Raw genomic sequence first — 21,777 nt, 5'->3', positions numbered from 1 at the left:
ATTCATTAAATTCGTTTTTACTTTAAGTAGATTATAAAATCAATCATCTAAATTTCTACATTACAATCATTAATTGAAATCTGGTTTGTTTTGAATTATTTAATAATCCCTGTGGAGAATGACCTTGCGAAATCCGTTTATATTACAATAACCTTGTGATTCTTGCAAGTAAAATAGGAGGTTTTTATCGCATTCACATGAGTAGTAAAAATCCTATCAATATGCTAGTCAAGAGTAAACATGATGACCAACACATCACCAACCTTTCTGAAACTTTCACCATTCTGAAGAGGTATCGAATAAGGTTGAACCCCAACAAATGTGCCTTCGGCGTAGGCTCTGGCAAATTCTTAGGCTTCATGATAAGCCAATGAGGCATTGAGGCTAATCCCGAGAAGATCAAAGCAATCCTCGACATGAAGGAACCAGTAACTTCAAAAGACATCCAGAGCATCTCCAACTACTATGACTCAAAGGCCAAACCTCGTTTTTTCAAAGTGGGGGACTGGGTATTGAAGAAAAGATTACTCTGCGACAGAGTCCCGAGTGAAGGAACACTTAGTCTAAACTGGGATGAACCGTTTGAAGTTGTTGGCATCAGTCGCCCTGGCTCCTACAAGCTTATAAGCTCCGATGGCAAGACCTTTGGCCATCCATGGAAAGCTGATCACTTGAAAGTACTATTACAAGTAAACTCACATTGTACAAGTGTTAAACTTCAGTCGTTCGGTATCCTATGTAACGAAGACTATTTGGCATGAATTCAATAAAGAGGTGATTTAGACAACTCGGTCATAATCCTCTTACATTCCTAGCAATAAACCACTCGGGTTCAAAGCTTTAACATGAATGCTTTCAACATGAAGCAAAGTCTATGTCAACAAGACTATACAAATAAACGAACAGCTTCACAGTATATTCGTTCAATCATACATTCCAACACATTCATACATAAGCCAACTGTGCTTCGAAAAGGTTCGACATACTTTGTATCATTCGACACTTGCTACAATGTGCCTCGACATCTTGCCCTTACTCAAACACGCGAGCTTGTTATCCCTGTGGATATCAACCAGGTGATGAAATGTGAAGAAGGAACTCATCTTCATGCCACCACTCCTTCATGCCACCAACCAGGTGATGAAATGTACAACCCGTACTTTCTTTCATACCACCAACCAGGTGATGAAATGTACAACCTATACTTTAATATCATTTGGCAACTTGCCACTCATGCCACCAACCAGGTGAAGAAGGAACTCATCTTCATGCCACAAACCAGTTGATGAAATGTACAACCCGTACTCTAATATCATTTGCAACTTGCCACTCATGCCACCAACCAGGTGAAGAAGGAACTCATCTTCATGCCACCAACAAGTGATGAAATGTACAACTTGTACTCTCCTTCATGCCACAAACCAGGTGATGAAATGTACAACCCATACTCTAATATCATGTGGCAACTTGCCACTCATGCCACCAACCAAGTGATGGAATGTACAACCCGTACTCTCCTTCATGCCACAAACTAGGTGATGAAATGTACTACCCTTACTCTAATATCATTTGGCAACTTACCACTCATGCCACCAACCAGGTGAAGAAGGAACTTATCTTCATGCCACTAACCAGGTGATGAAATGTATAACCCGTACTCTCCTTCATGCCACCAACTAGGTGATTAAATGTACAACCCGTACTCTAATATCATTTGGCAACTTGCCATTCATGCCACCAACCAGGTGAAGAAGGAACTCATCCTCGTGCCACCTACCAGGTGATGAAATTGATGAAAGGTGATTAAGGAACTCACCTTCGTACCACCAACCAAGTGATGAAAGTAACTCACCAATCATTCCACCTACCAGAAGATGAGTGGTACAACTTGTACATGTGAACTCCTAGCATTCACATATAATAAAAAACCCTCAAGCTTAACAACTCAACTAGGGGAGCACTTATGCCCAACAAGAGTTATAGTCACCAACAAAGTCTTATTGCAAGCCAATAACAACTTCAGTGCATGGCATGCGAAGATCAAGCTATTTAGCCCTCTTGCATCTGCTTCAGACATTTCCCCTCTGTAACAATGCAAACACTACAACTCATAGAAAGCTTCACACACTCTTGATTAAGACAGTGTGAAGCAAAACCAATTTATGGTGCCAACAAGAGCTTCATCAAAGGAGTTCAACCACAATTCTCAAAAGCTTCACACACTCTTGATCAAGACAGTGTGAAGCAAAACCAATTTATAGTGCCAACAAAAGCTTCATCAGAGGAGTTTAACCATAATTCTCAAAAGCTTCACACATTCTTGATCAAGATAGTGTGAAGCAAAACCAATTTATGGTGCTAACAAGAGCTTCATCAATTGAGGGCAACCACAATTCTCAAAAGCTTCACACACTCTTGATCAACAATGTGAAGCAAAACCAATTTATGGTGCCAACAAGAGCTTCATCAAAGGAGTTCAACCACAATTCTCAAAAGCTTCACACACTCTTGATCAAGAAAGTGTGAAGCAAAACCAATTTATGGTGCCAACAAGAGCTTTATCAATGAAGGTCAACCACAATTCTCAAAAGCTTCACAACTCTTGATCAAGACAATGTGAAGCAAAACCAATTTATAGTGCCAACAAAAGCTTCATCAATGGAGGGCAACTACAATTCTCAAACCTTCGAAGCAAATTCAAGACTATTCGAAGCAAAATCAATTTATATGGTTCATACAAACATTCGACTACTACAAGGTGTGGCTTGCATCACAATCTCTTGCTCAACAGTGTGGAAGCAAAATTTGTATATGTTGTCTCTCCCACATTTTCAAATTTCTAGTTTCCCAAAAAAAAAAAAAAAAAAAAAAAGAAAGAAAGAAAGGGAAATTCAACAAAGCTTCATCAATGGATGACAACTACAAATTCTCAAAAGCTTCACACTATCTTGATCAAGATACTGTGAAGCAAAATCAATTTGCGGTACCCAACAAAGCTTCACCACAAAAGCTTCACCAACAAAAGCTTCATCAATGGAGGACAACTACAAATTCTCAAAAGCTTCACACTATCTTGATTAAGATAGTGTGAAGCAAAACCAAATCATGGTACCCAACAAAAGCTTCAACTCCAAAGCTTCACCTACAAAACTTCAACTCTAAAGCTTCACCTACAAAGCTTCAACTCCAAAGCTTCACCTACAATAGCTTCACCTACAAAAGCTTCACCCATAAAAGCTTCACCAACAAAAGCTTCACCCACAAAAGCTTCAACTCCAAAACTTCACCTACAAAGCTTCAACTCCGAAACTTCACCTACAAAAGATTCACCCACAATAGCTTCACCTACAAAAGCTTCACCCATAAAAGCTTCACCAACAAAAGCTTCACCCACAAAAGCTTCACCCACAAAAGCTTCACCCACAAAAGCTTCAACTCTAAAATTTCACCTACAAAAGCATCACGCACAATAGCTTCACCTACAAAAGCCTCACCCATAAAAGCTTCACCAACAAAAGCTTCACCCACAAAAGCTTCTCCCACCACAAAAGCATCACCCACAAAAGCTTCACCCACCACAAAAGCTTCATCTACAAAAGCTTCACCCATAAAAGCTTCACCAACAAAAGCTTCACCCACCACAAAAGCTTCACCCATAAAAGCTTCACCCACCACAAAACCTTCACCCATAAAAGCTTCACCAACAAAAGCTTCCTTCACCACAAAAGCTTCACCAACAAAAGCTTCACCCACCCCAAAAGCTTTACCAACAAAAGCTTCACCTACAAAGCTTCAACACAAAAGCTTCACCTATAAAAGCTTCACACTATCTTGATCAAGATAGTGTGAAGCAAAATCAATTCATGGTACCCAACAAAACTTCAACCTCAAAGCTTCACCTATATATTCGAAAATTCGAAAATTCAAAAAAAAAAAAATTGCCTAGGCCTCCTCTTCTTTGGGCCTAACAACTTTCATAACAAATATATATGAAGGAGAAGTTTTCGGCTACCACTTAGAAAGGAAAATGGTGACGTTTTATTACTTTGGAAACTTGGCTACTAGAATATGCTACTACACCTTGATACTCAGAAGTCTCACGACCATTCAATGACTTGGATTTTTTCAAGTCTCTAACCGAGAAGTTTTCCTCACTCAGGAAGTTAAGGGAGCACTACCTCAACCTACATGCTTCACTCACAAAGCTTCAACATACAAGCTTCAACAAAAGGAAATATTCAAAGAACTTAGTGAAGAAAGCCTTGGTGTGTTTAACACAATACGTTGAAATGAAGCAAAGCTTGTTTATTGATATCTCCGATAAGTTACAAATATGTACATATACATGAATCAAAATAAACAAACAAAAGGGAGCCTTCACAAAGGTTGTTCAGGAGAAGTCTCAGCAGTCGGCAGAGCCCTAGAAAGATGAGGCACCAGAGGGTGATTATTCGGAGCCTTAGTACTAGGCAGAACACCAGAAGAAGGAGGCACCGAAGGTTGATCATTTAGAGCTTCATTACGCGGTACGACCCCAGAAGACGAAGGCAATAAATGTCTTTGGAACAAACCCACAAACCTCTGATGATCAAATAAAATCTGACCATCAGATTTCTACAGCTGGTCGAGCTTCCTCTTCATGTTTGTAGCATAGTCATATGCGAGCCTGTGCAACTGTTTATGCTCATGCTTGAGCCTTTTGATCTCCTGTTTGAGACTTATCACTTCAACCGCCAATGATTCAACTTGGCGGGTTCGAGCAAATAGGCGTTGGGCCATATTAGACACAGAACCTGCACACTGAACACTAAGAGCCAGAGAATCCTTAATAGCCAACTCATCAGACCGTTTGGAAAGTAGTCTGTTATATTTGGGAGTGAGAAGGTTCCTGGCCACCACTACAGTGGTCATATCATTCTTCATCACAGAGTCTTCAACAGTAAGAGGACCAGTAGGGGATAAGAAGGATGGGCGCCATATGTTGTCTTGAGAAGGCATGGCTGCCACTTCACTAAAGTTCAAGTCAAAACGACGGTCGGATGGGCCAGACATTCTCAGAAATGTTGAAGGAGAAATGAGGTGCAATAAATCTCTGAAGTAAGGGGAAAATTCCTACAAGCAATAACTCTCTGAATGTTCTTCTTGCACACAATTGGTGCCCTTATAAAAGAAAGGGCAACAGGGCTGTTGGTTCAAAACTCGAAAAGGCACCACTCTCTGGATTCCGAAGAGGCACTATTTTCCACACACAACAGCAACTCCTCGGGTACCACAGATAACTTTTCCAAAGATCTCTGACAAGGTTTAGACACATAAATTTTGAAGGTTCAGCTACCCTACCATTACCCATAAGGGTAAAGGAACAGCACCACTACTTGATAACTGTGTGTGTTAACCTCTGTGCTCCGCGGCAAGGCAGACTGGCAAAAATGCCCAACCTTTACTCACATCGAGAAAACACTCCCAAGATGATTACTTGCTCAAAAATCGAAGAGGCACCGCTCCCTGAATCTCAAGAGCCAAGCTCCCACCAGGATTGCTTTTTCAAAAATAAAAAAGGCACCGCTATCCGAATCTCAAGAGCCAGACTCCCAACAGGATTACTTGCTCAAAAATCGAAGAGGCACCGCCCTCCGAATTTCAAAAGCCAGACTCCCAACATGATTACTTGCTCAAAAATCGAAGAGGCACATCTCTCCGAATCTCGAGAGCCATACTCCCAACAAGATTACTTGCTCAAAAAATGAAGAGGCACCGCTATCTGAATCTCAAGAGCCAGACTCCCAACATGATTGCTTTCTCAAAAAATGAAGAGGCACCGTTCTCCGAATCTTGAGAGCCAAATCCCCCACAGGATTGCTTGTTCGAAAACCAAAAAGGCACCGCTCTCTGAACTTCGAGAGCTAGATTTCCTTGGATAAAGCTTGTCTGCAATCTTAACACGCAACATCAGCTTTCCAGATACCACATACCACTTTTTCAAAGTGCTCTAACAAAGTTAAAACACGTGAATCTTGTAGCTCTCACTACATTGCTATGATCGAGAAGGGTAAAGGAACAGCGTTACCACTCGCTGTTGGGACAATTCCTATATATGTCGACCTTCATCCTCCACATCCAAGCAAACTTGCAAATAAAAAAAAATGCTCAACTTTTCTTCACATCCGAGAAGGCACTCTCAATAGAGTCTCTCGAAATACTCTGCAAACAAGCCACACCAGAGCAAGAGTATCTCATATCATCAGGGTTAAAAGCAAAAGTATCTCATATCATGTTTTTTTCCCTGTCTTTTCTTTTGGCCTTGTTCTTACATGCAAGACAAAGAGAAAAAGAGCAATCAGCCAACACTTGGAATCAAACTTCCAATCAAGAACTGACTGCCTAGAACCCCTTGCCTGACTACTTACCTGGCATTACTCTCGAGTACTCATCTTCAACATCTTATGCTTCCAGAGAAGATACCACATCTACCTGAGGAACAGATAGGGCAAGTGAGAAGTATACAAGGAAGCATGTGGAGACAAGCGTAATAGAACACATGCCGATACATCCACTACTTTGTCAACAACAAAAGTATCCTATATCATCAGGGTCGAACGTACTCTAGATTTGATGAACTTGTTTTGACCCTCAAATTCTTGAGTCGGCCTTATACTTTAGAGGAAACCAGAAAACACTCCAACCTAGTTCAAGAATTAGCCTGTGCAAAGTTACTTCTTCAAAAGCAAAAGTATCTCATATCATCTCTTCTCCATTTGCTTCTCCTTATCCTTGTTGGTGTTTACGACACAAGGAGAATGAGAACAATTAACCGGAAGTCGAAGTCGACCTCCGATCCAGGTTGCTTGCTTGGAAGTCTGATTGCTTACCTTGTTTGTTACCTCATTCGGCAAATCTCCTAGCTCGGCGACTTAGGGGACTCCTACTATAGGGTTTGTATCACACTTAACCAAGTCCGAAACTACAAGTAAGCTTCAAGTGAAATTGATACATTACCTTGTGCATCTTCATCGTTTAAAAATACCACCCCTGGATGGAGGAAAAGTACTTCCAGAGAATATGCCATATCTACATATGAGCAGATAAGGCAAGTGAAAATGATACCACACTTCGGTACTTAGAAGTTTCATGATTACTCAATGGCTTGGATCTTGCAAGTCCCCAACCGAGGACCTTCCCTCACTCGGGAACTTAGGGGAACACTGTTTATACCATACTTGACGAATCCCAAAACTATTGAGCACCGGTCAACGTTATGTATTCAAGGACCCAGAAGAGTTTCACTCCAACCAGGAGGCCAATCATAGCGCGACATGTGTCGACATCAGAAGCCAATCATAGCGCGACACGTGTTAACATCAGAAGCCAATCACAACACGACACGTGTCAATGTCAAAATGAAACTAGAAACTCTCTTCTATAAATAGAGATCATTCTCTCACAATATTTCCGAATGTCATTTGTACTAAATCATTCACTAGTACTCACAAAAGAAGAGCTTGAACCTATGTACTTATGTAAACCCTTCACAATTAATGAGAACTCCTCTACTCCGTGGACGTAGCCAATCTGGGTGAACCATGTACATCTTGTGTTTGCTTCCCTGTCTCTATCCATTTACATACTTATCCACACTAGTGACCGGAGCAATCTAGCGAAGGTCACAAACTTAATACTTTTTGTTGTACCAAAGTCCTCACTGATTTTGTGCATCAACATATTGTATTTTGTCTTTTTCATTAAATTTCAGGCTTTTTATATTAAATAAAGTTATAGGATGATTTTTGGTTAAAATAAATTTAGCTCAAACCATTTTCATTAAAACTCCCTCTTCCATCAATTTCAGAGTTTCCATGTGAGTTCACAATAATGTCTTTTTCCATGATAACAATGCTAGAATGGAACTGACATTGTTGTTTTTATTAAAGATAAAAAGAGTTTCAATGTGAATTTGTTATATCTTGTATTGGTTGTTGGAGCTTTGTTTGTTATGATTGTTGTCATGGTCAAGGTTAGGTTTTATGTCCCCATTGACATATTATACTTTTCTTCTTTTTTAATAACTCTACCTATTGAGAATGAATATCACATTGGTTTTATGATAGAACCTCAACTTTCTTCACGATATTAAAGTAGGTTGTCCCATGCGTGAAACTCAACAGCCACACATGCTCCATGTCACTCAATTTGTGTTGTTCAAGTGCTAGGCTTGAAAATTCGTCACATGTGAGGGAGCGTATTGAAAATAAATCTCAAATTGATGAGAGGAGAGACCTTACATGGGCTTATAAGTAAGTTGAGATATTCACTATATTATTGCTAACTGATTTTATAGGGAATCTTAACTTTCTTCACGTCTTATGATAGCAATGTTGGAGTGGAATTGACTTTGAGGTTTTACAGCAAAAGAAAAGAAAAAAAAGTGAATTTTACCTATATATATTAACTGTGTGAATTTTATTATTTGGATTCCAATTTTAGAGTTTGAGTGTGAATTTTACATTGTGGATGTTTAATTTTTCATTATTATTTAATTTCGTGATTGACGAATGTCAGTTTCTATTCATAGATTTAATTAAATTTTTATTTAGTTTGGTTTGAATGTTCAATACAAGTCTCGTGTGACACAAGCCACAGTTTCCTCTTCTTCATCCTCCGCCTCATGCACGCGGGTCCTCGGCTGCGATATCGGGGTTCAGAGGTGTCACGCCCCAATCCCGAGATGCGCCCAGGATTGACAAGTGATGTCAGAAAGTGTTTGACTATCATACTTCCCTTTCGTAACATGGCCAAAAGCAACCCCAACGATTCAACAACGTAGTGATATTTTTTAATTTATGGCTGCGTCTAACCTCTGTATTAGACCACCTACATACCCTAAGACAGGATTAAATCATTCTTAGTTCACCAAATCATGCCTCTCATTATTGCAATGCATGATAAGAATTCTATCTTATACATATACATATACATATATGCAAGCGATAATAAAACCAATAAACTTCCAACAAAAGCAGTACTCCATTTAACATCCAACCACAAGATCAATCTCTGTAAAGACATGCAGTATTACCCCTACCTAGAATAGTTTGGTGATAACAAACGAAATGTTTGAATTACAACCTTTAGAAAATCAGGGAGCAAGTGAAATTCAAATATACATATGCATGCTGCTGTCCCACATCGCACTGTGGTGACCAGTTTTTCTTTCTCCAAAGAAAAAGGGCCAAGTGCCACCAAGTTCCAACCCCCCCCCCACCCCCCTCCCGGTTCCAGCTCCTCCTCTTTTTCTCTCCCTAGAGAGAAATATAGAGTTCCAGAATAATGGAACTGGGGGTCCCCTTGGCACACGCTACACGAGAGCCAAATTAGACAAAACAAATACCTCCAGCTGATTTGAACTTAGTGTCTTGTAAAATTATAATTTTAATTTCGAATTCAGTGCTGTTTGCATCCACGAGTTTTTTAGCGACAAATATTAACTGAGTATACAAAATAATAAGTCACACATATCCCGATTACTATGATTTTTTTTTCTTAAAAATATGGCTTTTTATTAATTAATATGATTATAAAAGATGAAAACTTGCTCTCATTCCATTCAAATTAAATAAATAGTACATTGAAAAATGAAGCCTAGACCACACAAGTAGCAGAACACTTAAAATACAACAATGCATTTGAGGTTTTTATTAGAGAAGTGATTTATGCATACATATTTTCTAATTTTGCATGCCCTTATTAATTTATTGGGGTGTTTAGATATAGAAATAAATATGAGCGTGCAAGAGAGAAAAGAAGTGCATTTTCCCTTGATATGAAGCAAACAAACATTCATGGGGATTCAAATAGACAATTGAGATGTGGAGACGAGGATGCCATCGCCATCTGCATACAACCATTCTCCTTCATGAATCCAGATTCCTCCAATATTGATAGGAACATGCTTTTGGCCACCATCACTTTTGACTGGTCTCACAGGACAAGTTGCCAAAGCTCTCACACCAATCTCACATCCATTTACCTCATCAACATATCTGATGCACCCATTTATCACAATCCCAGACCAACCCATAATTTCGGCACACTTTGCCAATACTCCTCCGGTAATGGCACGCCTCAAGCTTCCTTCACCATCAACAACCAAAACCCTACCCTCACCTTTCGTTGCGGGAAGCTCTACTACCAGAGTATTGTCTTCAAACACCTTGATCGTCACAATGGGGCCTGAAAATGCTTCACGTTTTCAAGATTTCTGGAATATCGGTGTGTTGCAGGACAATGAAGTGTGTTCCGATAGGTTTAGGTTAGCTTCTAGGGTCAGCTACCATAGGTGTATCTCTAGGGTAAACTTAAGGCCTTATTGTTGTAAATCAACTTTTCCTTAATTTAAGGGAGTGACTGATTAGTGTAAAGTAGATAAAGCTCTTTTCCTTAATCTAAGGAAGGTGACTGATTGGGTGAAGTAGGTTAGATCTTGTTGGCTGTGATAGACAACCTTCTTTTCTTCCTTCTAGTTAGCTGCTTGTTGCAACTAACTATCCGGTCTTCTTCTCCTTCTCTTCTCCCATATATACCTTGTCACTTGTACATTTGAATATATGAAATACATTGAAACTCAAAGCTAGAAAATCAACATGGTATCAGAGCAGGTTCGTCTGTAACCTGCCTTTGCTATTCTTGTTGTTGTGTTATTTCTTTCAAACTTTAAGCTATGGCTGAAGAAAGTTCAGTGAACCACGATGAGGAAACTCAACATAGTCTCTCCCCAAATTTCTCAGACGTTGAGGTTAACATCAATCAACATCTGTGTTCAGTCTTCCTAAATGAGTCATGAGCTGTTTCACTAGCTCTCTGATGCAGAGGGAAATTAGGGTTTGTCAATGGAAGCGTGGAAGCTCCAGACAGCTCCTCGTTTACATATGATGCATGGCTTTGCAAGGATCAACTTGTCATGTCCTTACAACTCAACACCATGGATCAACTTGTCATGTCCTTGCAAGGATCAACTTGTCATGTTGCTAAGATTTTTAATTATTACAATTCCTCACTCGACCTTTGGAAAGCCTTGCAAGAAATGTATGGAATTCAAAACAATTATGCACGTGTTTTTCAACTTAAGAAAGACATTGCCAGTGCCCAACAAGAAGGGAAAACATTTGCTCAACACCTTGGGAGCCTCAAGGCCATGTGGAATGAGCTGGATGTTTATCTTCCTCATAACACAGACCTACCATTCTCCTGAAACGAGCTGAGGAAGACATAATCTATCAATTGTTAGGGAGTTTGAACTCTGAATACGAGAACCAAAGGAGTCATATCTTGATGAGTCAAGAATTGCCCACCTTCAGCAATGTCTGTGCAAACATTCAGCGAGAAGAAGCGAGGAAGAAAGTGATGAATGCTAAGCACAACTCGAGATTGACTTAGACTCGTGCATATGCCTTAAATTACAAGAACTCGGAAGCAAAAAGGTACAAAGGTAGAAATACACACCTAAAATGCAAATACTGCAATGGTGTTAGTCATGTAGAAGATAAATGTTGGGAACTTCATCTTGAACTCAAGCCTAAGTTCAGAAAAGATGGAAAGATGATACTAAGGTCCTCACAGCAAATATACTCTCACCCCAAGGCTCAACTTGCTAATGCCCACTCTCTTACTGCCTCATAAAGATCCATGGATTTCACTGCCAATCCATTGTCACTCATAAATGAATTTGCAACCTACCTTCAAAGTAAGGGACACAAGGGAGGTTCACAAGCTCAAGGCAAGGATGAGGACAGCCATACAGCTATGTTGGGACAGTTTGCTGGATTCCTTACTAGAAATGAGAAAGTACCACGGGAAGATGCGCCAAGTATACTCAAAGCCTTCATTGCCCTATTAACTAGTATTGAAAATGATTGTTGGATAATAGATTCAGGCACCACAGATCATATGACAAACAAAGTCACAAACTTACATCATTTTAAACGTTTTTCAAGCCCTTCACATGTTTGAGTTGCAAATGGAAAGAAAAAAAATGTCTTAGTTTTGCGAAAAGGAAAAATTAACTTACTCTCACACAAAACACCTTCCACTGCCTTATATGTTCCAACCTTCCTTTTCAACTTCTATCAATTGGAAAACTCACAAATACCCTAAGCTGCCGTGCCACTTTCTCACCAGATAATGTGATTTTTCAGGATGTTCTCACCGTGAAGATGATTGTTGAAGGGGTCTTCATAAATGGACTTTACTACATGTGCAAGAATGCCTGTTTTACTCAAGCGTTTCAAGCTCAATCGAAGTCCATAGATGAAAACCAACTTTGGCATAAGAGATTAGCTTACCCTTTAGAAGTTGTTTTGTCTAAACTGTTTCAACTTTTTTGTAGATCTCATCTTACTTGTGATACTTGTCAATTTTCTAAGTTTACTAGACTACCTTTTGGTAATTCCATGTCTAGGACAAGTAAACCCTTTGAAATGGTACACACTGATGTATGGGGACCAGTAATTGAATTAATGGAAGGATTTAAGTACTTTGTTCTATTTGTTGATGACTTCTCTCAAATAAGTTTTTTATACCCTATGAAATCAAACAGTGAAGTCCCAGACATTTTCAAAGATTTTCATATGCATGTTAAAACTCAATTTCAATCAAACATTAAAGTTTTAAGATTAGACAATGGCATTGAATTTCTATCCAACAACATGCTTCAATTAATAAGTTGTCAGGGCATTATACATCAAACCAGCTATGTAGGAACTCCCCAACAAAATGGAGTGGCCGAGAGAAAGAATAGGGACCTCTTGGAAAAGACTCGTGCTCTCATGCTTCACATGCATGTTCCAAAGAAATTTTGGTTATTTGATATCCTCACTGCCACTTATCTCATCAATCGACTCCCAAGTCGTGTGCTAGAGTACAAATCTCCCTATAAAACTCTCAAAGGTAGAAAAATTAATTTGACACGCCTCAAGGTATTTGGATGTGTTTTCTTTGTTCACATCCAAGCCTCGAACCGTGATAAATTAGATGCCAGGGCAACCAAGTGTGTGTTTATGGGGTACTCTTCTACTCATAAGGGTTATAAGTGCTTCAATCCAGTCACTAAGAAGTGTATTCTATCAAGAGATGTGAAGTTTGAAGAAGACTGCCTTATTTCACCTCCAAAGAAACTACTACAAGTCAGGGGGAGGAATTGTTTGAATTATTTCCACTCCCTCAGAATTTTAATCATCCACTGTTGGAAGAGAACTCAGTCTCTGTGAATTCAAAAAGTGAAGAGGTGCAAACTGATTCAATTACTGCTAGTCTGATTCTTGCCAGTAAGAGGAACAATGATTCTCATTCTGATCACCCTCAACCTCCTACAGAGTCTCAACTGATTAAAAGAAATCCTCCTCGAATCAGGAAACCTCCAACTAGGTTGCAGGATTATATTACTTATGTCTCACGACACCCTATCACTGAAAACAATAGTTTTCATGAGTTCTCTGCATCTCATGCTACACTTCTCATTGAGATTGATAAACACTGTGAACCTAGGAGTTTCCAGAAAGCATCACTCCTCCCATAATGGAATCAAGCCATGGCAAATGAACTTCATGCACTGGAAGAAAATAACACCTGGAGCTTAGTTCCACTGCCACCAGGAAAAAAGGTTGTTGGAAGTCGTTGGATTTACAAAATCAAATTCAAGGTTGATGGTTCTATCGAGAGACACAAGGCTAGGCTTGTGGCTTGAGGTTTCACCCAAACCTTTGGGGTAGATTATAAAGAAACATTTGCACATGTGGCCAAGATGAATTCAGTACGAGTTTTACTCTCAATGGCTGTTAATTGTGGATAGTCCCTTTATCAAATGGATGTGAAGAATGCTTTTTTTCACGGAGAGTTACAAGAAGAGGTGTATATGTAGCCTCATCCAGGCTATAATGGTCTTGAAGGCAATGTGGTGTGTAAATTGCACAAGGCAATATATGGATTGAAACAATCCCCGAGAGCTTGGTATGCCAAGCTTAGTTCAGTACTAGAGAAGGCCAGATTTGTGCGAAGTAATGTTGATTCCTCACTGTTTGTAAGAACCGGTACCAATGGGAAATTGGTGGTTCTCATCTACGTGGATGATCTCATCTTCACAGGAGATAGTGCTATTGAAATTGAGGCGCTGAAATGGTCTCTACATCAAATGTTTGCTATCAAAGATAGGGGGAGGCCCAAGTATTTTATGGGCATTGAAACGGCAACATCTTCAAATGGATTGTTTCTACATCAATGCAAATACGTTCTGGATCTTTTTCAAGAAGCAAACATGCTTGATTGCAAACCTGCCATCACTCATGTGGATGGTAAACTGAAACTCAACACAGAGGGAGAAGCCATACATGATGTGAGTTATTATCAGCGGTTGGTAGGAAGACTTATATATCTCACAATCACATGCCCAGATATCACTTATACAGTGAGCTTGGCAAGCCAATTTATGCATTCTCTAAATGTTGATCACCTTCACATTGTCAAGAGAATTCTATGCTATCTTAAAGGTTCAATAGGGCAAGGAATCATCATGCATAAAAATAAGTCCACTGCTATTAGTGACTGCACGAATGCAAATTGGGCTAGGAATGCTCTTGATAGAAAATCCACCACAGACTATTGTACATTTGTGGGTGGAAACCTAGAAGCAACAGATAATTGCTTGCTATAGCGCAGAGGCTGAATATCAAGTTATAGCAACCATTGCCTGTGAACTTATATGGCTTATTTTATACTTAAGGTTTCCTACTCCATCCTTTATGTTCCTTATGTGCAATAATCAAGCGGTTATGCACATTGCTGTCAACCTTGTGTTTCATGAAAGAACCAAACATATCGACGTGGACTGTCATTTCATTCAAGCTTAAGTTCAAACTCAAGTCATAAGGACCATCTTCACACGAAGCCATGATCAACTAGCAGATCTCTTTACCAAAGCTCTAGCATTCGCTCTATTTCATCGTTTTATGGGCAAGCTTGACTCAATTAACCTCCTCGATCCAGCTTGAAATGGAGTGTTGAAGGACAATGAAGTGTGTTTCGATGGGTTTATGGTTAGCTTCTAGGGTCAGCTACCATAGGTGTATCTCTAGGGCAAGTTTAAGGCCTTGTTGTTGTAAATCAGCTTTTCCTTAATTTAAGAGAAGTGACTAATTAGTGTAAAGTAGATAAAACTTTTTTCCTTAATCTAAGGAATGTGACTGATTAGGTGAAGTAAGTTAGATCTTGTTGGTTGTGATAGCCATCATTCTTTTCTTGCTTTTAGTTAGCTGCTTGTTACAACTAACTATTCGGTCCTCTTTTCTTTCTCTTCTCTCATATATACCCTATCACTTGTACATTTGAATATATGAAATACATTGAAACTAAAAGCTAGAAAATCAACACAGCGACACAAGGTGCAACTCTCCACTCTCCAAAAGAGCATATTTGCATCACAAACATCAGTGGTAGCCAAAGAAGCAGCAGCCGGTTTTCTCCAATGCTCTAAAGACACACCTGTAACTCCAAATCTTTTCTCCAGGTTCAGCAAAAGATCGCGTGAAGAAGTTAATCCAACTGTTAGTGGTAGAACATCTTCACTTTCATCAAGGCTATGATGCTCTGATCTTTCTCATGCCAAGTGTCAGAAGCTAGATTCGCACGATCATTTCATTTCTCATCCGTCGAGAAAGGTGAGGGACAAGGTTCACTTCCATCAACAATGCCGGTGAGCATGTAGAGCTTAAAGATAGCCTCAAACAGCAACTTCTAGAAGAGGTAATTATCACGCTTCAGCTTTATTGGTATTGTGCTGCCTATTTTCTGCATGGTGATACAACTGTTAGACCCTTGAATTGCAGGAGTACTAGGGTGTGGTATGTTCATTGTAATTTAAATGTGTTTAAGTTGGGACTAGCTAGACAATTGTGGTTTGTTTGGCTAGAAAATGGGTAAAAAAAATAGAAAACTTCATTTTAATCCTTAAAAAATATGAGTTTTAGATTATAACCTTGTGTAAGATTAAAATCCAATTTTAATTCCTAGTACATTTAATCATCTCATTTATTAGTTATATTTGCATGTTTTATTTATCTTTTTATTCCTATTCTAATGTATTAATTACATTTAAATTTAATTTTTATTTCATTTATCATAATATATTTGAATGTCTACATTTAGGCAACTAATTTTTTTAGAATATATAGTCCGATAACAATTTTGTATGTTCTTCATTTAGGTACATTAATACATTTGAATATTTTGGTATATCCATTGATACAAACATATACATGCATTTCATACGTACATTTTCGTACACACATTTGAGTGTTTTTTTTTTAGTACAATGATATATTTTACACTAAAGGTGAGGGGATTCAACTAAGCTACACAATGGACAACTTAATTTGGTATCAAATTTACCATCCACGGGATTCAAACATAATACCTCTCATTTGAGTATTGACTTTTAGGTACATTAATTCAATATACTATATTTCGGTACATACATTTCGGTACGTATATTTTGGTACATATATTTCTGTATTGACATTTAGGTACATTAATTCAATATAATACATTTAAGTACATAAATTTAGGTTCATTATAATATATTTCGGTACAATCATGTAGGTACATACATTTAGGTTAATTCAATATAATATATTTTTGTACACTCATGTATTTATATATTTTTGTTCACAAATTTCTTTTAATATTTTCTCATTTATGTTCATTTATAATTAAAGAACTAAATATGTGCATATTAATAAAATTAAAATTTAAAATATGTGCATATTAATAAAATTAAAATTTAATGTGGAGAGATTAAATAAAAATACACATTAAATAACAAAAATTGAATATAAATTTTGATAAAAGTACACTTCAAGGGATTAAATTGAATATGTAATCTAGCAACAGTTTTTATTTATTTTTTATTTTAATCTTTTGCAAGGACTAATGTTCAAAAACCCCTAAGAAAAAGTCAAGTTATATAAACTTATGGCTATAACATCATGAGGGTTTTAATCAAAGTTAGGATGACCTGTACGTTTCACGTGTTTGTACGTATTATGTGTGATGTTAAAAGTGATTGCATTGCCACTTAGTACTACGGTCAAGTGGTGTTCCTTTTTATTTGTGAGTGAGAAGTCTTAGATTGGATTCTCGTCAAATGCGAACTTGAACTACATTATTGCTAGCATATTGTGATGCTAAGCCCACCCCCTTCACCTTTGTATAGATAATATCGTTTGTTCAAAATAAAAAAAAATAAAAGAATTTTAATAAAAAGGGCTTGGATGAAGATTATTTTAACAAAAAAAAGCATAAAATATTGTTTAACCAAAAACTCTTCAAATTTAACCATAAGGACAAAAGCCCTAAATTATACACGAGCTGAATTACAAGGCACAACATGCTCAAATATAACTTTCCATAATTGTCCTAACAAAAAGAGATAATAAGAAAAGTTTCTCTCTCTTCAGTCCCACCCCATGTGGTCTCACCCCATTTATTATTTTTATTAAATTGCTTTCCAATGAAATTGAGACAACTAGCATCCCAACATGTTTTAAGAAATTATGGTGCCCCACCTCCCACCTTTTATGTGCGCCACATCCCTTAGCTCTCTCCTTTTTTTTTTTTTTTTATAAATTGTTGTTCAAATACTTTTTACGTCATATGTTTTACACTTTTATTTTGTTTTAAATTTACAATAAACTCATATGATTTCTATAAAATATTTCGTAAAGTACTATGGAGTTGTAATTATTTCAATTTTCATTTCATTCTATCAAATTCATCAAAGTACTAAAAATAAATCATAAATTTGCTTACATCTGCCTAGTCCTCCATCCAACTAGCACCTAACGTCTTTTAGAACCATGAGAAACAATGCGTGTTCTTCAGTTTTTTAATAAATAATGTATAATTTTGCGATAGTTCTAGCAATAGTGTGCGTTTTTTTTTTTGTTCAAATTAAGAATTAGTGTGGATTATTTTGTTCTAGTTCCAGAAATAGTATTTATTTTATTACCTTTCATAAATAGTGTGAGTGATTTTGGAGAACTTTCATAAATAGTATGGCTTATTATGTTATAGTTCCAGAAATAATGTGGGTTATTATTCTATAGTTCCAGAAACAGTGTGGTTTATTTTTGTTGACTTTCAGAAATAGTGTGGGTTATTATGCTATAGTTCCAAAAATAGTGTAGGTTATTTTTGCTCACCTTCATAAATAGGGTGGTTTATTATGTTGTAAATCCACAAATAGTATAGGTTATTTTGGTGTATTTTCAGAAATAGTGTGAGTTATTTTGTTGTAGTTCTAGAAATAACGTGAGTAATTTCGGTTCATTTTCAGAAATAGTGTGTAATTTTGTTGTAGTTCCACAAATAATGTGGATTATTTTGGTTCAGTTTCAGAAGTAGTGTTTGTTATTTTACTATAGTTTCAGAAATACTATTTATTTTGTTCCATTTCAGAAATAATGTAAGTTATTTTGCTGTAGTTTTAGAAATAATGTAAGTTATTTTGCAATAATTCCATAAATTGGGTGGGTTATTTTGCAGTAGTTCCAGAAATAGTGTAGATTAATTTGGCTCAGTTTCAAAAATAATGTGAATTATTTTGGTTTAGTTTTCAGAAGTTTTATAAATAATACAAGATTACTCCACCAAATAACAAAAAAGAATATGTAATCACACTTTTGGACTTATGTTCAACAAATACTTTATAAAGATTCACTTTTAATGTTAACGTTTGACAAAAAAAAAAATTATTTAGTTTGTTTTATTTTTATTTTTTTAATTTTAAGTTGGAGCAAAGACATGAGAATCCCACTTGAAATGGTGACTTCAAATTCCAGTAGACTACTTTGACAACATGATGACGACGATGACCGTGAAATATGACATTTTTGGCTCTCCTGCTCTCTCTCTCTCTCTCTCTCAACCTTTCTCTCTGTGTATCAAAATCTAAGTAAAATGAATTTCACACATCCATTAGTCAAACCGTCAATTTGACCATTAAGTATGATGTGGCAAATATAAAACTTACATGCATTATGATGTGGCAAAAAAATTAAATTAAATATTAAAAAACCATTTAAAAAAATAAAACTAAATTAAAAGTTATAAGGGACCCACCCACCCACCTTCTTCCAAGGAGAGAGATGGCGTCCATCAAACTTTCATTGCAATTTCAGAAATTGCAGCGGGGTAGTGAGGTTTCTATCTCATCTTTTCTCGTTCTCTCTCTCCGCGAGGAGTGCATCCTCTATCTCATCTTCTTTCGATCTCTCTCTCCGCAAGAAGCACATCTTCTATCTCATCTTCTCTCGATCTCTCTCTCCGCGGGGACTGCAACTTCGATTCCACCATGTGTAACCATGAAATGTAAAGCTTAACAAAAAAAAAATCAACTTTTGTCATTTTCTTATGAATGGAGGAAATGTAGCAAAGATAAGAAAAATCAACTTTTGTCCTTTTTATATGAATGAAGGAAATGCAACAGAGGTAGGAGGAGGGAAAGACGAAGTGCTGTGTTGCTGTCAGGGGCAAAATTGGAAACTCAATCATTGGGCCATTTTAATTGGACTGGTTTAGAGTTAGGCTTTGTCCTAACCATTAAATCAAATTAGTACATGACCTTTGGTTAAAATTCAAAGTTTTGAAACCCTCTTCATTAGTTTTACTAAAAAAATGGTAAATTACATTTTACACCCTTAGATTTAGATGCAATTGCAATCTCATACAATATCTTTAAAACATTTCAATCTCATACACAAACTTATATTTTGTTGCAATTTCATACATTGTTAGTTAAACCGTTAAGTAATGACGTGGCAAATGCATGACCCCACCTATTTGATGATGTGGCATATAAAAAATAATTAATTATAAAAAATATTTTAATAAAAATTTAAATTAAAACAAAATAAAAATGGGGCCCACCCTTCTTCTCCCATCAGAGCAAAGCCTCCATCTTCATCTCTTCCTTTTCTACAATACAATCAGCCATCCTTTTCTTTCTGCATCACCACCACCCATCCCATACAACCCGCCATCTCTTATTTTTGCACCACCATCATCAAAGTTGAAATTTACACAACGAATAATTTGAAAGCAAATATGATTCCCAAATCTTGGCACACGATTAGGGGTGGATCTATTAAGGGACCAGAGTGGTCCCAGGACCACCCGGAAGTCCGAATAAGTGGTTGTGAGGGCCTTCGAGGACCACCCAAGTCTAGGAATGTAGTGGAGGAGGATCATGGATGCACATCGTTCTGGTATTCTGCATTCTAGAAACCAGGAGGAAGAAGAAGACTAATTCTATTTCAAATGACTTGGCCAAAACAACGTCGTTTTGAGCCAAGTCATTTAAGTAAAACGGTGCGTTCGGTTAAATGGTTTGGAAAGACATCCTCCTTTGAGCCTATGGGCCCTATACTAAATCCCGTTCTTTGATATATAGTTTTTACCATTTTTTTAATTAAAAAAAAAAAGATTCAAACTTTCAAAGAGATCTGACTTTTCCAATTCCAATACTAACAACCCTAATTGGCTATTCCATCCCCCAATTCTACCCCCTTCCTCGATGACCAGGTCAGAGGTGGCACTAAGGGAGAGCGAAAGGTGCAATTGCACAAGGTCCCCAAAATTTTTTGGTATCTTATATTTATATGTAATAATGTTATATATTAAAAAAATGCTGTTATTAGCATTTTAAAAATCTTATAGTGCACTTTTATAAGTGTAAATTTTTTGTTCTTTCTAAATATAAAAATTTGGAATGCACAATGAGATATTAGGATTGTTAATAACAACACCTTAAAAAACGATTTTCTTTTCAATTTTATTAATTATATAATAATGCTATATATTCAAGTGAAACTCTAAAGTTAGAGTTTTTAAAGTTTTTTTTTTCTTTATTTGATTGCTTAAGATTGAACTGTTTTTTATTATTTAGTGAAGATTATGTTTATAACTCTTTTTACTTATTTAATGACACTTGTAAACTTACAATCAGTGAGTCCTAAATGTTGTTTTGATTTAAGTTATTATTTTCTAGTACCAATATATTGTCATACTTTAATATATATATATATATATATATCTTAAAAAGGGGCCCGTTTATAAATTTCGCACAGGGTCCCCGAAATCTCAGAGACAGCCCTGGACCAGGTCCACGGACAACCAGTAAGTTTTTTTTTCTCCACTACCATTTAATCTCTTCATTTTAAAATTTAAGTAAATTTTTCATTTTAGTCTAAATTAATCACGTAGAATGTTAAATTATAGTTTGGATCATGTGTTGGTTAGTTCATTTATATTTTTTACTTCATCAATTGATATGGTTTTTTGTTTTGCTTAATTGATATGTGTAGAAGTTAGGAGTATGAAACGATATTACAAACAAAAATCATTAGAGTATAAAAACCTCGTCATAGACAAATTTAGCCTTTATAGCTTGTAATGTTGTTTGTACACATATTATGAATGAAAAATTGTAATTTATCGTTTAAATTTTCAAAGTTATATTTCATCTAATATTTTTTGGAGCATTTATATGGAAAAAGGATCCTCGCCGGATCCTTTTCCTAGGGATCCTAGGGATCCCATGATTGTAACTGTTCATCGTATATTGTGCGGTTAGAAATCATTTCAAAATTTAAAATTTAAAATTAAATATAAATAGTACTTAATGAAAATTGATTGCACCATTTATATTGGGACCAATGACCAAAATATCGATATTAT

At 36.9% G+C, this 21,777-nt stretch overlaps 1 pseudogene; it reads right to left on the bottom strand.

Moving 5' to 3' along the window:
* Positions 1–9,814: 9,814 nt before the first annotated feature.
* On the bottom strand, positions 9,815–15,894 carry LOC126617493 (putative 4-hydroxy-4-methyl-2-oxoglutarate aldolase 3; annotated as a pseudogene).
* Positions 15,895–21,777: the final 5,883 nt, after the last annotated feature.

Source organism: Malus sylvestris, chromosome 3, assembly GCF_916048215.2.
Source record: "Malus sylvestris chromosome 3, drMalSylv7.2, whole genome shotgun sequence".
NCBI lineage: Eukaryota > Viridiplantae > Streptophyta > Magnoliopsida > Rosales > Rosaceae > Malus > Malus sylvestris.
The sequence above is the reverse complement of the archived record's forward strand: the minus strand, read 5'-3'. Positions and strand labels throughout refer to the sequence as shown.